The sequence below is a fragment of the Chenopodium quinoa genome, unplaced genomic scaffold, assembly GCF_001683475.1.
Source record: "Chenopodium quinoa cultivar QQ74 unplaced genomic scaffold, ASM168347v1, whole genome shotgun sequence".
Taxonomy (NCBI): Eukaryota; Viridiplantae; Streptophyta; class Magnoliopsida; order Caryophyllales; family Amaranthaceae; genus Chenopodium; species Chenopodium quinoa.
In genome coordinates this window covers 938,809-953,812 of record NW_018745311.1, presented here as the reverse complement: position 1 = coordinate 953,812, position 15,004 = coordinate 938,809, and positions in this window count along the sequence as shown.

The window sequence follows — 15,004 nt, the reverse complement described above, 5'->3', positions numbered from 1 at the left end:
CATTCCCAATGTGACAAGGGATAGAAAAACTACTGGGGTCCTTTAATTTAGGAGGGGATTTGTTTTGCAATAAAGCGCTACACTCCTCTGTGAAAGCTACAGTTTCTACTTCGTTAAAGGCCCTTTTCCTAGTCAGAATGTCTTTCATAAATTTAGCATAAGCAGGAACTTGAGTGATTAAGTCAGTAAAAGGAACTGTTACCTGCAGGTTTTTCACCACCTCTAAATACTTACCGAATTGTTTATCAAGCTTACTCTTTAGATGTCTATTAGGGAATGGAAGCTTGATAACTGGGCTCTGTACATCTCCTCCCTTATCGTACGATTTACCCTGCAAGGAAAAACTAGTAGGGTTAGTATCTATTTGTAGCCCTGCAGGGCTAGCAAGATTACCGTTTGGTATAGGGGAATCTAGATCAAGAACTGGTCTATCTTCCTTTGGCATAGGAGGTCCATCATAATGTGAACCACTCCGTAGAGTGATTGCATTGCCATGATCTGTAGGGTGGATAGGTTGTGATGGTAGAGCTCCCTGCTGACGGGATTTTAGGGTAGATGAATGTTGTGCAATTTGATTGTCCATGATTTTATTATGGGCTAGGATGGAATCAATTTGCGCATCTTTACTCTCCATATGCTTTTGCATGTTGGCAAGCATTGCTCTACTTTCTGTCATGGCAGGGTCGGAAGATGATGAGGGTGATGCATGGCTTTTCTGGTCGGAATTAGGAAGATAATATTTTTGTTGTGGTGGGGTTTGCTGCTGTGGTTGTTGTGGAGGTGGAGGATTTTTTACATTGATGCTCCGGTACGAAAGATAAGGATGATTTTTATAACCGGCATTGTAGGAATTGGAATAGGGGTTATTCTGCCTATAGGTTTGAAAGGCATTAACTTGTTCCATAGAGCTCCTACAATCTTGCTCCCAATGACCTACAATTCCACAATTTTCACAAAAAGCTTCATGGTTAGCAACAGCTGAAACATTAGCTACAGAATTAGGAGCAGTAGTAATATTATCTAATTTTTGACAAATAGATGTTAATTGAGCTTGCAAAAAGGATACGGAATCGACACTATGTTTTCCTTTATTTGTAAACCCTCTCGCATTCCCATAATGGGAATTGTGTATTTCCATGTCTTCGATAACCTGTCCCGCATCATCCACATTTAAATTCATAAACCTCCCACTAGCTGCCGAATCTAGCACTGATCTAAAAGAATTTCCAAGTCCATTATAAAATGCTTGGATCAATTGCCATTGTGCTAGATTGTGGTGGGGGCACTCTCTCTGTAAATCCTTGAACCTCTCCCAATCCTCATGTAACGTTTCGTCGGCCTCTTGAGTGAAGTTCTGAATAACACTCCTTAGCACCGCTGTTCTCTCTGCAGGATAATATTTATTATAGAAATTCAAAGCAAGAGTTTCCCAGTCAGTATTACCAAGTGCAGTTCTATTCAAACCATTAAACCATAATTTAGCTTTGCAACATAATGAAAAAGGAAAAAGAATCTCCCTGATTTGGTCTTGCGTGACTCCGGCTTGTCTAATGGTGTTACAATATTGGCAGAAATCTGCGATGTGAAGATTAAGATCTTCACCCTTAGCTCCGCTGAACTGCTTCCTCTCTATCATAGTGATAAATTGGGGCTTGTTCTCAAATTGAACTCCATCTAGAGCCGGAGTGGGAGTAAGGTGCGGGAAATCTGTGAGCTTCGGTTGCGAGTAGTCACTGATTTTCTTCTGGGCCGTCATCTCTGATTCTGAATCTGAAGGAATATCTGTGTCACTAGAATCAGGGGGAGGATCTCTTCGATAGTTGTCCTCCTCAGAACCCACCAGAAATTGCCTATAGAGTTTCCTTTGCCTATGAAAAGAACGCTCGATCTCAGGGTCAAAAGGGATGTAACCTGATCTGGAACACCTGGGCATAAACAAAGAACTAAAGACAAATATGAGAATTGCCTCAAAGATCTAATGTTCTCTGAGGCAAAAAGGGGATAATCTAGACTACAAAAATATATTCAGAAAACAAAAATAAAACCGTTTCCCCGGCAACGGCGCCAAATTTTGACAGGGTAAAGTCGTATCCCCTAATAAAAAGTAAATACCTGAGTCCTCTAACTAAAGTAGATAGGGAAGTAGGGTCGAACTCCACAGGGAAACAAATCTTTTCACTCCTAATTAATTATTATAGCCTAAATTATCTAAGTAACCAATATTTTAGGGAATAAATTCTATACTACGAAGAATAAGTTTATGGAGAAAAGAAACAATAATAAGGAAGCCTAGGGTCACAGGTTTACCAACAATTAATATTCCGGGATAGAATGACGTAATTAATAATTAACAATGCACAAATAACATGATTGACAGGCTCTCGCAATTTATTAATCAACATAGATCTAACAGGCTCTCGCAATTTACTAGATCTAAGTTCTTATTGAAAATAGCCTTTGATATTAAATTAACATCTGCTTGATTCATGAATTCAATATAGCTAAACATTCACAATCAAATTACATCTGCTCGATTAATAATCTAATTGCAAAGAATTAAAACAATTCAATAAGAAGTTATCATGCAATATCAATAATAAATATTAACAAACTATCCCTTCATATTAATTATGGATTCCCATAAACCCTAGAATGAAACTACTCATGCATCATCATAACTAAACTAATCAAATAAAGGCATAATCAAATAAGCAAGTAAAATAGCTGAAATTAAAAGAGAAGAAACTGTTACCAAAAAGAAATCTGGAATTAATGAAATAATTAAGAACAAAAGTTGAGAGAGAATTTAAGAGAGAGAAAAATACTAAGTAGAGAGAGAAAGTCTAAGAAGGAAGGTAATCTAAAAATTACGTACAAAATCGTACTTAAACGTCTCCCAAAACAAAAATCAAAACTAACTTAATCAGGTCTTCTAAAAACGCGCGCACGATCGTGCAAAGGGCCGCCCAATCGAGCGCGCCTTTTTCTTCGCGTTCTTCCCAAGCAGCATCGCCCGATCGTGCTAGAGGCTCGCACGATCGGGCGCGCCTTAGCACGCTCAGCAACAAGCCTTTCCGCGCCCGATCGAGCTAGAGGTAGCCCGATCGGGCGGTTGCTTCTCCTTGAGCTTGGACTTCGATTGGGCTTGATTTCTCGGCCCAATCCGAATTTCCTCATCGGGTCTTGAGTACTTGGTCCAAATGCCTCGGGATCCCAATTACCGAGCCCTTAATCACCGGCTCTCACCGATCCTGGGCTCAAAAAGTGGTCACGTCCTTCTAGCTTCTGTAGTTGATCCATAAAGCCCGGGAAAAGTGCTCTAAGAGTGCAATTTCCTGTAAAATATGACTAATACTACGAAAACACTAGAACACACAAATTAGTAATAAAAGTGGCCCAAAAGAGCCAAAAACACTACTAATAACGACCAAGGGACGGGGGTAAAATACTATATAAAATGGACATATCAGGCGCCTGGCGACAGCTCTATCGTCTGGCGCTACACTACACAGTGCGACGCCAGTCCTGTCGTTTTGCCGATAGTTCGGATTATTAGTCGAGTCATAACCTAGTGTCTAATTAACCAGTTTGCTAAATAATTCGGTTAAATTTCACTGTCAATAACACCTTGTCGAGTCATTAATTGAGTCTAGTCACATAGTCTAGCCGCATGGTCATGACACAAGTCTTAGCATGCCACCTACACTCACTAGTCTTAGCACACACTTTGAGTATATGTCACCATGACCATGTCTTAGGTTCATGCATGAGTCGGTCTTTTCCGTCATTTGAGTTGGGGGGTACACTCTATTTATAATTCTTCATATCCCTCCATCTACATCATCTCTTCACATTCTATTCCAATCTTTCTTCACTTCCTCCATCTAATGCATGTTGAATAGAGTTTGAGTCAAACAATTAACAATGAATGTCCCCAAATTCCTTTTCCACAGTACATGGTCGAGGAGATAAGGGCGATTAATCAAGGACAACCTCTTTATTCAAGTCTCACTTTTTGATAAACCAATTCGTCAAAAGAGGAAGGCTAAAAAGATAATGGCAAGTCAAGAAGAAGTCAATGAGCTTAGGAACCAATTGGTTACCGTGACTGAGACACTGAAGCTCCTCACACTCAAGATCGATGATCCCGTGAAGCAACAACAAATGAACCTTATGCAAGAAAGCTTGAGCAAGCTATCTAGTGACTATAAATTTCAGGGCATGAGTTCACAAGGGGTCTCGCTGGACAAGGAACTTCTTCCGCATAAGTTCAACGCCACTGACATCCCAAAATTCAAGGCAACAGATAACCCTTACTTTCATCTAAGAGCTTTCGAAACAATAATGAGTATTAAGAGTATCGATAAGAAGGTTTTCCCCTCTCTGTTCTCACTATCTCTTGAAACCGTTTGCCAACAATGGTTCTTCTCCCTTGACAAAGAGAAAACCTCTACCTGGGAATCGATAGTAAACGCTTTTGTTGATAGGTACAAGTGCAATATTCAAGTTGAAACCAACCATAAACAACTTGAGATGCTAAGACAAAATGAGAATGAACGCTTCACTTCTTTCTTTAATAAATGGAGGGGAACTTCCGCTAAGATAATTGAGGCGCCCACTGAAAAAGAATCTGTGAGGATGTTTATCAAGAATCTCCAAGAGAAGTATTCGAAGCATTAAAAATATCAACACAATATGAATACTTTAAAGGCCGTTTTTGACATCGGAATTGAAATCCAAGATGACCTTGCAAAGCAAAAAGCTACTAACAATAGTAACCACGGTGGCTAGAAAGGAAAGAAGAACGACAATCCTTCTTCTTTCGAAAACTCCTACTCTAGTAATAATGTTAGTACCTTTGACCATAGTGGTGTCTTAGCCATGGACAATTAGGGATCTAAAAGGAAACCTAGGAGAGAGTTCACACCTATTGGAATGACCTACGATGCTGCTTTCGACCGTCTTTACGATCAAGGATTAATCAAACCTATTGGCCCTACTGAGGATCCAGCGCCAGAAAATCGATCTTCGAGATGGAATCCCAACTTTTTTAGCAAGTACCATCGAGGAAACGGTCATACTCCTAATGAATGCTATAGGTTTCAAAATCTCATTCAAGATCTCATAGAATCAAACAAGATCCCATTACCTCAAGCTAGCGAGAAGACTGGGTGATGATGAAGCGAATGACACAAGACAAGAGGCGAGCTTCAACGACAAGATTTCGTGACCTCTTTTTTCTATTTCTTTTTTATTTACCCTTTCCCCTATAAGTCTAGCATAGGCACCTTTTATTTTCCCTTAGATTAATTTTGTAGATTCTTTCTTTTCCTTTTTTCTTTTTTTTAATAAAATGAGCATTTATTTCCTTATATGATCATTTCATTATATTGCATTAAAAAAAAATCCATGTATAATTAAGCACAAGGTATACCAATGATTTGAGGCACCCCTTGTAGCCACATCATATATCCTTTCACCTTTCAAATTTACAATCCTTTCTTCATAAACCACTTTGAGCCTCGTCTAATGATAGACCTTTCATTTTTCAACCCATATCTACCTAACTTTGGGATGGGACAGTGTGCAACTTATGCAATTCTAAAAAGCTTGAGTGATTTCAAAAGATCAAAATAAATAGAAAGCAATAGCAAAAAAAAAAAAAGAATAAATAAATAAAAGTGTACAAAAGGGCAAGTCTTCCAATGTCTTTGATATAAAAATGTCTTTGATAAGAACACGTCTCAGATTGTGTCTCTTATCGACAGCTCGGTACCGTGCCTGAGAAACATGAATGCCAAGTGAGTGATAGACCGCATGATTGGGATTGCCCACACTTGTAAAAATAAAATAGATGCTAAAGCAAAAGATAAAAGTGAGCTAAAAAATAATAGAAACTCAAGCATAAAAATTTAAAGATTCAAAAGCGAGGTTGCACACCTTGGGGGCTTATCTAGGGTCATGAGCCTTTATCCCCTTCTTCTTCAAACTTTTAGCCTAACCACATTACAACCCTTAAAAAGACCTTTTTAAGGTATACATACACTTGTGCGAGGTTCGGCTAGAGCTACGTTCGACCTGATTCCTAACGGATACGTAGGAAACCTCACATCGAGGTGCGGCCGTAATAAAAATGCATTCATATTCACATTCACACACTTACACCATGATCATATCAAGGGATTTCCTATGCTCATCCCTTTTCATGTAGAGCTAGAGTTAGGGGCTTGATCCCTACATCATTAGCTTACCTAGCCTAAGAGTCGCCATCATTTGACTCTTCTAAAAATAATATCTTTCTACACACTTAGCTCTTGCGGCCTAACTTTAGTGTCACTTTCACACACCGCACAGAAACATGACCAAATATACTTCCCGTAGAAACCCTTTGTCATGAAATCTTAATACAACGCTGAAGCATGCCTTGTCATATCAACATCAATCATCATTGCATCGAAGTATGAAGTGTGCTTAGCCTCCGTGCCTAAGTTACCTAAATACTTTCATCATTGAGTCAACCATTGAGATAGCCTAGGATGGGTTAATCCTTGAACCTTGAGAGACATGCACCTTCAAAAAATTCGATCTTTTTTTTCACGTCTTTCTTTTTCGGGAGAAAGTCGGTACCCTCCACAAAAATGACGGAAAATTTTTGCTGTTCTGCATTTTCGAGTCGCACGATCACATTACGATGCACACACAAGTCATGTACACATTAAGTCATGTCGTGTCATATCACCTTGATTTGAGTCTAACACATGTGTCAAATAGTTTGAGTCGAGTCAACCTCGAGTCAGTCGGTCACAGCGAGTCAAGTTTATGCCTTGAGTCGTGTCAAGTCAATGAGTCAAGCGACATTAAACCTTAGGTCAACCCTAAGATAATTTTAAATCTTAGGTCAAACCTACGATGATTAAAAAGATTAGCAAAGTTCTATAGTCGAAAATAAATACAGGTGCAGCAAAATAGGGAAGAACCTACTCCAGCGCCAGAAAACAACATCTAGCGTATGGAAATAGATTTCAGCGCTTGGCGCTAGATCTCAGCGTCTGGCGACAGAGTCAATTCTTGGCGCCTGAGATATTTCAGCAGCGACAGAGCTCGAGGCCTCTCAGAAAGGTGATTTCGACCTCATACAGCAATTTCGAGTTCCTTGCTACGCCAGTTAGCCCCTATAAGCAATTTGACATGATTAAGTAGTCGATTTGATTACAACCGCAAATCGGTGATCGACCTGATGAAAGATCGCCTCACTTAGCTTAAAGCGCCTAAGAATTGGCTCATCACGGAGACACCGGCATACTGGTTTTAGCGGAAGCAAAGTTCAAGCGAGCTTTAGAGATCGACCAGCGTTGGTCTTCTAAAATTTTTCTTCAGAATATTATCGCAACAACTGAGGATGACTTCAAGTAAAGTTTTTTTTTACAGCGTTCGCTAAGATTGTGGAAGTTGTCACCAAATATTTTAGAAGATAGCACGACATGGGCGGTCTTCGACGGCATTCGCTAAGATCGTGGAAGTTGTCACCAAAGATTTGAGAAGATAACACGGATGGGCGGTCTTCGACGGCATTCGCTAATATTTTTGAGGTTGTCATTAAGATTTGAGAAGATAGCACGAGATGGGCGGTCTTTGACGGTATTCGCTAAGATTGTGGAGGTTGTCACCCAAGATTTGAGAAGATAGCATGAGATGGCCAATCTTAGACGGTGTTCGCTAGAAATGTGGAGGTTGTCACCAATATATGAGAAGAGCGGTTCATGATGAGGCGGTCTTCGACGACTTTTCTATGATTGGAAAGGTTGTCACTATGATTCAAGAAAAGGCTCGAGATGTAGCAACATTGATTGACGGCATTCCCTAGATTGCGGAAGATTGTCAAAACAAATAGCAAGATGGCGTTCCATAGATTGTGGAAATTTGTCAAAAAGCAACTGAAGGTGATTTCAGGCGAAGTTATCTTTGATAGTATTCCCTTGGACGTGGAATATTATCAATGCGGATAAGGATTGTTTCAAGCGAAATAATCTTTGATAGTATTCCCTTGGACGTGGAATATTATTAAAGCGGAGGAGGAACGTTTCAGGCGAAGCAATCTTCTATATTGGAAGCAGTTACAAGCGTAGCGGTTTTCAAGCGGGATGGCATTCTCTTGGCAGGAGGTCATCAAAAAAACAGTAAAACGACAGCAAATCGGTTACTTTTAGAGACGCGTGCTCGACGGTGCAAGATAAGTGTTTCTTAACTCTTTTATCTGTTTAACTAATGCTAGTTTACAAGTATCGGCGTTACAAGAGTGATTTAGGATCGCAGAACGTTCTGAATCATTCTCCGTCCCTATCGATACTTTGAATTTCGTTTTCGAAACTTGCGTTTCTCCAAACTCAGTCAAAGTGGGAGCTTCTGTAGACACCTATTTGTGTCTCCCCAAAACCAAACCCAATGATGAGTACCTTTCGCATCGAATCATAATCGAATGAAGCGAAAGTGTGGAAAGTCTAGTGTTGCGGATAGTTTTAATTTCTTTTCTCTTCTCTCTGTTTTTGAATACTTATTTTAAGAAAATAGGCAATCCATTTTGGTTGGTCCATGATATGGGTCCAATAGTAGTGTAGATGGATGGGGCTTGACAAGAGATTTCCAACGATATATTATAAGCCCAATTCCGAAGAATATTGAGGAAGTTATGGCCAATTTACTAAACTAGACCCGGTTTGAGCCTTATATGCGGCCCAATGATCTAGGGGAGGGCCTAATATGATTTATCATTCCTAATGCAATTAGGAATGGTTTTAGTCTTCTAGATTCTTCTAGAAGGTTCTATTCATTCCTAATTCAATTAGCATTGATAAATTGACTTTTGTTGACTTTTTAGTGTTTTAATTAAAATCAAAGAGCATTTTTGAGGAAAATACGATTTTATCCTCCTGTACGGCAATTTAATCTGATTTTAAGAAAACGCGTGATTTTCTAAATCAGCGCCAAAAGCCAGCTGTAGTGCCAGGCACCAGCTTTGGCGCCTGGCGCCAACAGCCAGCGTTGGCGCTGGTTCAGTTTTACGTGCGCCAAAACTTTGTTTTGATATTTTATCTTTTTGGCTGATTTTCTCTATAAATAACGTCATAAAAACTCCGTTTTCAATAACCAGTTTTCATCTATCATCAATTCACCAACTCTCATCAAGATTCTCTTGATTGCTTTCTCTCTCTTTTTCTTAACTAGCTTTTCTCACATACAAAATTCCGCATTCATTAGATCTAGATATACCTAGCCATATTCGAAGTTGCCTTCGCCCTAGACGTGAAAGGTTTAATTTCTAAGGGTTTGGTCCCAAATCTCTCTTTCAATTATTTAATTTAATTGTTTATTGTTTTCCTTGAAGTTACTAACGTGTGTATTTTGTTATTAGAAAGAGGTACGAGGCATCAAAGTAAGTTCTTTAATGATTTTTATTGATGTTATGATGTAGAGTTCATGCTTAGGTTGTTATTATGATTCCTAGTATCATGTCTAGGGTAATTTTAATACTAAATATGATTGTTATTATTCCTGCGATGCTTCCTATTTTCTTCCTAATATTTATGATTGTTAGTATCATGTTAGGGTTAAATATTTGATTTTTATTGCTTAGTGACATGCTAGGGTTTGTTATTAATCTTGTTTGTATCATGCCTAGGATCTTGCTATTGTTATGCTTTAACATGATTATTATGATTATGATTATTATACTTGTTATTATGATGATTATTGTTTTGATTATTATCATGATTATTATTATTATGATTATTATTATGTTGCTTGATGATATTTATTTATTTTTATTGCTTGATCACGCCTTTTATGCATGTTTAAAGGGAATTGGTACTTGTAATCACGCTAAATAAGATAATTAATAATCTTTTTAGGGTTAATTTGAATATAATTCAAGTGATCGCCAATAATAGATTTATTTGTGCATTAAATTCAACCAACATTGATAAACAAGTTTAGGGTTAAACCTATTGATTGCATGTTAGTTAGGAAGCGCACATGAATACGATCTGAATAAAGTAGAGGCCTATTATTAGGGCAGGTTCAATCTCTTTTAGGTTGGATTTGTACCTTCATCCCCGAACCCTTATTTGGTTCAAGACCTTATGGAGTTGACGATCTCTGGGGTCGCTAAGGGGTGTAACCTTCACTCTATGAACGGTTTACAAGTTCCTAAAACTTGTTGGCGACTCTTTTGCTCTATCTTCTTCCCTTTTGGACGCCACCGTACTTTAGTGTATGATCACAGTGGGGTTCAAGCTAGGGGTTTTAACGCTTGAAATTATTCCCTTCACCTAACTTTCCAAGCAGCCCATCCCACTTACTCACTTTCACTTAGGGTTTCAGTTTTCCTCTTAGCCGTCACTCTCTTTCCCTCTCTACATTCTTTTTCTTCTCTCTCTCCTCATTATCTCTCCTCACTATCTATCCTCTATTCCTCTGTACAATCTCTCTTTCCAATCTCTCTTTTTAATCTCTTTCTCCCTCTTTACAAACCACGCAATGTTATGAACTTTGACATACATATGGCGAGACGGTGGCATGCGGTCGGCGGCAAATTGATTTTACACATTATATCTTCAAACAAATTAGGCCCTGTTCTTTTGAGCTTCTGGGCAGAGCAGAGCAAAGCAGATTTCAGCAGAGCATAGTAGAGCAGAGCAGATTGAAGCAGAGCAGAGCAGAGCAGATTGAAGCAGCTATTTTTAAGTACTATTTTTAAGTAGAGAGGAGCAGAGTAGGGCAGAGAAAATTGAAGCAAAGCAGAGAAGAGCAGAGCAGATTTCAGCAGAGCAGAGCAGATTTCAGCAGAGCAAAGCAAATCAGAGCAGAGCAAAGCAGCTCTAAAGAACGGGGCCTTAGTAGCCTATGGTGTCTTTTTTTGGATTATACGAAGTACTTAATTCAAGTTAGCTGTTTGTAAAGTGTAAAATCCAATTGCTATACTTTTTTTTTTTCTTTTCTTTTTAGTATGTAGTTAGAGTTGTTTAAAGATATAATGTATAAGTAATTCAAAGTTTGGCATAGACTCTCATCAAATTTGCTAGTCTATGAAGTATTTTCAGTTGGTTTTTTTTTTTTTAATAATGAAGTTTTTTCAGTTACTAACAAAGTGTTTTACTTAATTTGCTTTAAATTTTACATATTGGAGTAATTGATTATAATGATTTTTGGGTACCCTATGACCCGTCCCGAGAAATTCGGGTCCCCGAAACCAGGGTACCAGATTTTCTCGGGTCGGGACATGGGCCGAGGTTTAAACTACCCAAAGATCCGGGTACCCGAAAACCCAGGTACCCGAATTTGAACACCCCTAGCCGGTGAGACCGTCGCCGCGCAGATTTCTTGTGAGTGCCTCTTGAGGAGGCCGCCGTACTGAGATGTCTACTGCTTATGTCCGAGATCAGATCATCGCGGTATGGTTCTTAGCATATTTGAACACTTCCGTATTACCTTTGATGGGTTCTTATCTGATAGGCATTCTTTGTAGGAGCCTGACGTGCAGTACCGGTCGTGGATCGGCTTGGTTGTCCTTGGGTTAGCCGTGTAGTATATTGCTGAGCGTCGCTATTTCTTGGGGACATATGGAGCAGTTGCATATCTTGGAGAGAGGGTTGCTATTCAGCATTCCTCGGACACTTTCTTCGTTTCTGATCCTCCGCCGCGTCACATGTTCAACGCTGCTAGGTTGGTGAGCATGTCAGAGAGAGCTGGTACCCCTTGGCGATCTTATACGACCCCTAGGCGGTGATATGAGGAGGAGCTACTGCCGTTGTTAGCTCTAGTCCCTGTACTGGCTGATGAGGTAGCGATATGATTTTCATCTTTTACCTTCCGTTAAGTTGCCCCTAAGTAATGTTTTACGAACTTTGATTTGCTTTTGTAAGGCTGGACCTACTGAGTTTGTGCCACCTCGTATGTCCATCCATTATTAGGGGATATACGGGCCGATCGAGGAGACGATTCCTCCGGCTCCTAAGGGTGAGCGCTTCGTGGAGCGGTCGATTCCTCGTCACCAGACTTGGGTAAGCTTTATTTATTTGCAATTTTCGTCCATATATGTTATGCATCATTACAGACTTTATTCCCTTGACAGTTCTTGTGCGAGGTGGTCACGGCGATGGCACAGTGTATAGATGCCTTTCGGAGCCAGCTCGTTCGGATGAGGAATGTGGCTACTTGTTGTCGCGACGACGCCGTTCAGGAGGTAGTTTTCTATCTTATTTTTGCATTACTGCTTCTATTTTGATTGTTTCTAACTTAGTTTCTTCTTTAAAGGTAAGCCCATTCCTTCTCGCACCAAGATGAGACCGGAGGTGCGGAGGTAACCGACAAGGTCTAGCTGGAGACGTCGCCGTACTGCATCTGGCGGTCGGGGTGGTCGTTCTGAGTTTGCCCGGACCGAGGCGGTGGAGGGTTAAGGCTCTTCATATGAAGGTGCACAAGCTGCGCCTGTAGGCCAGGGAGAGAATACCTCTGCTCTTAGACGTGGTTAGATGTACGAGATCGGCTCGTCATCGCAGCAGCCTCCGCAGCCTCAGCCTCAGGTTGATCTTGGGTGGACGGGTCCTGAGCTGAGTTTTTCGCCTCCCGAGGAGACTAGAGCTGGAGCTGGTGGGGAGGTTACTCCTCGTACTACGCAGTTTTGTGACTTGATGGGCGTACGTCCTCCGGCGCCGTAGTTTATTCCTATGCTTTTTTTATTTTGACTTTGTATAGAAATTTGTCTTTATTAGACTAATTATTTAGACATATTTGTATATACATACTACTATGAATTTATTTTAATTAAAATTTATTTATTATTTTTTTATGTGCATGTTTGTGTGTGCAAAGAATTGTGATAATTAATTTTGTGCAAAACTTCCGTCATTTTTATTATTGATGGAGGGTATCCGACTTTCTCCCCTAAAAAGAAAAAATAAAAATAAAAAATAAAATAAAATATTAGAATTACAAAAATATAAAAGTTAAGTCTAAATAGAATCCAAAAAATAATATAATTAATATGATTGATATATTAATTAAGAAGAAGGAAAAATATAATAAGAAAAAGGGTATAAAAGGAATAAAAGATCGTAAAGTCATCGGTCCGACTGGAATCAGGCGAAAAACGCAGTTTTTCGAAAAGCTCGTATGCGTTTGGCGCCAGGCTCTGGCGTCAGGCGCCAATGTCTGGCGTCTAGCGCTGATGAGCGCTGACTCTGAATCCTTTTCGGATTGATACTGTGCCGATTTTGTGTATAAATAACCCCCTGCTTAGCCGATTTTCTTCTTAATTTCAGCAGATCAGATATAACCTTAGCTTTTGAAAAAAATAATAATCATGTCTCTAGTCTCTAAAAGTTTTACCAACTTTACTCATGAATGGGGTCGGTCTCTAACTACCAAGGAAAAAAAAAGAGAATTTTTTCATATGGGGGGATTTTACGGTTTCAAGGGGTTAGATCTTGATGTAGACTTTATTCATACCGCCTTAGAATATTGGGATGTGGATACCCATTGTTTTAGACTAGGGTGTGATGAAATTAGCCTGTTGCTGGAAGAATTCGGTGCTATCTTAGGCTTCCCTGCGTTAGTTCTTACAGTAATCCTTAGATTAAATGAATATTATTATAAGGATTTTGAGCGCTTCTTTAATTTAAGAGACAAAGATCTAAAAAATATAGTAGATGGTAACATAGTTAATTTGAAAGAATTTGCTTGCCATTATTTTGATAGACCTTATACTGAGTCTTTTCATGTTTATAGAAGATGGGATTTTCTTTATTGCATGCTTAATCAATATCTTCTCACTAGTGGTAGAGCTAATGAGGGTCAAGCAATCATATCAAATGTTTTGGAAGAGATTGAATCTGGGAGAAATCCAATGCCATTAATTGTTGGAGAGACTATGCTTAGTCTCGATGAATTAAAGAAAAACCAAAAGCATCTTTTCGGGGCTCTCCAATTTTATTACAGGTAGAAAAAATATATTTTTAATTACAGAAATCAAAAACATATTTTTGTATAGTAATATTAATTTATTTGCATTGAATTTTTTTTTAAAGATGTGTCTAATGGAAAGACTAGAATTAATTAGTCCTCTGGACAATGTTGAAAACCATACTCCAAATTGTTTTGTGAGAAGCAAGAAACGCTTCTCTAAGATGGGGCGCCATGAGTGGAAGAAGGTCTTCGGCTCTTGAAATTTTACCATCAAGTAGGTCATCCCTTGGTGGAAAATAGAAAAGATGGTTGGTGTCAACAAGCAACCTTTCTGCCGTCTTCCAAGCTTGTATAGAATGACTTTTTATTATCCCTGCAGGGTAAAAAGACAGTACGACCTACTTCAAACAATTCCTTCCGGGGATCTTCGTAGTCCCTATGAATTTCCTGTGTCTCAAGAAGTAGAAAAATTTGATGCTTATTGGAGCGCTAGACCTTTATGGGAAGTGATTACCCAAAAGGTTCCTCATTTCTTGCCCAATGACGTGAAGAAACGGCTTCTGAAGAAACCTTTAAAGGACATGAAGAAAAATCAGAGTAAAACTGATATGAAGAGTCGTCTAGGTGAAAAAATGATTCCCGTTAAGGAACGCTTGGGTGAAAAAGTTGATTTCAAAACACCAACAACGCGTAGGAAGAAAAGCTCTACGAAGGATAAAGGAAAGAGAAAAGTTGACACTTCAGAAAAGAAGGCTTGGGGAGTGAAGAAACATGGGGTCCTAGCTAAGGGATAAACTATTTACTCCAAAATTGAATGTAGGTCCTCTAAAGGATGCCTACTAGCTAAAGTTATGGATGAAGAAGAGGATTCAGACACAAATTCAAAGAGAGCAAAGAAGGAGAAAAAGGATTAAAGCATTGCTTAACTTTCAATTATTAGACTTAATTTTAAATTTAAAGTTAATTTATTTAAGCTTTATTTAAATTCCATCAATAATGTAATTGTTACTTTATTTTATTAATGATATTTTAGCTTTTTAATTAA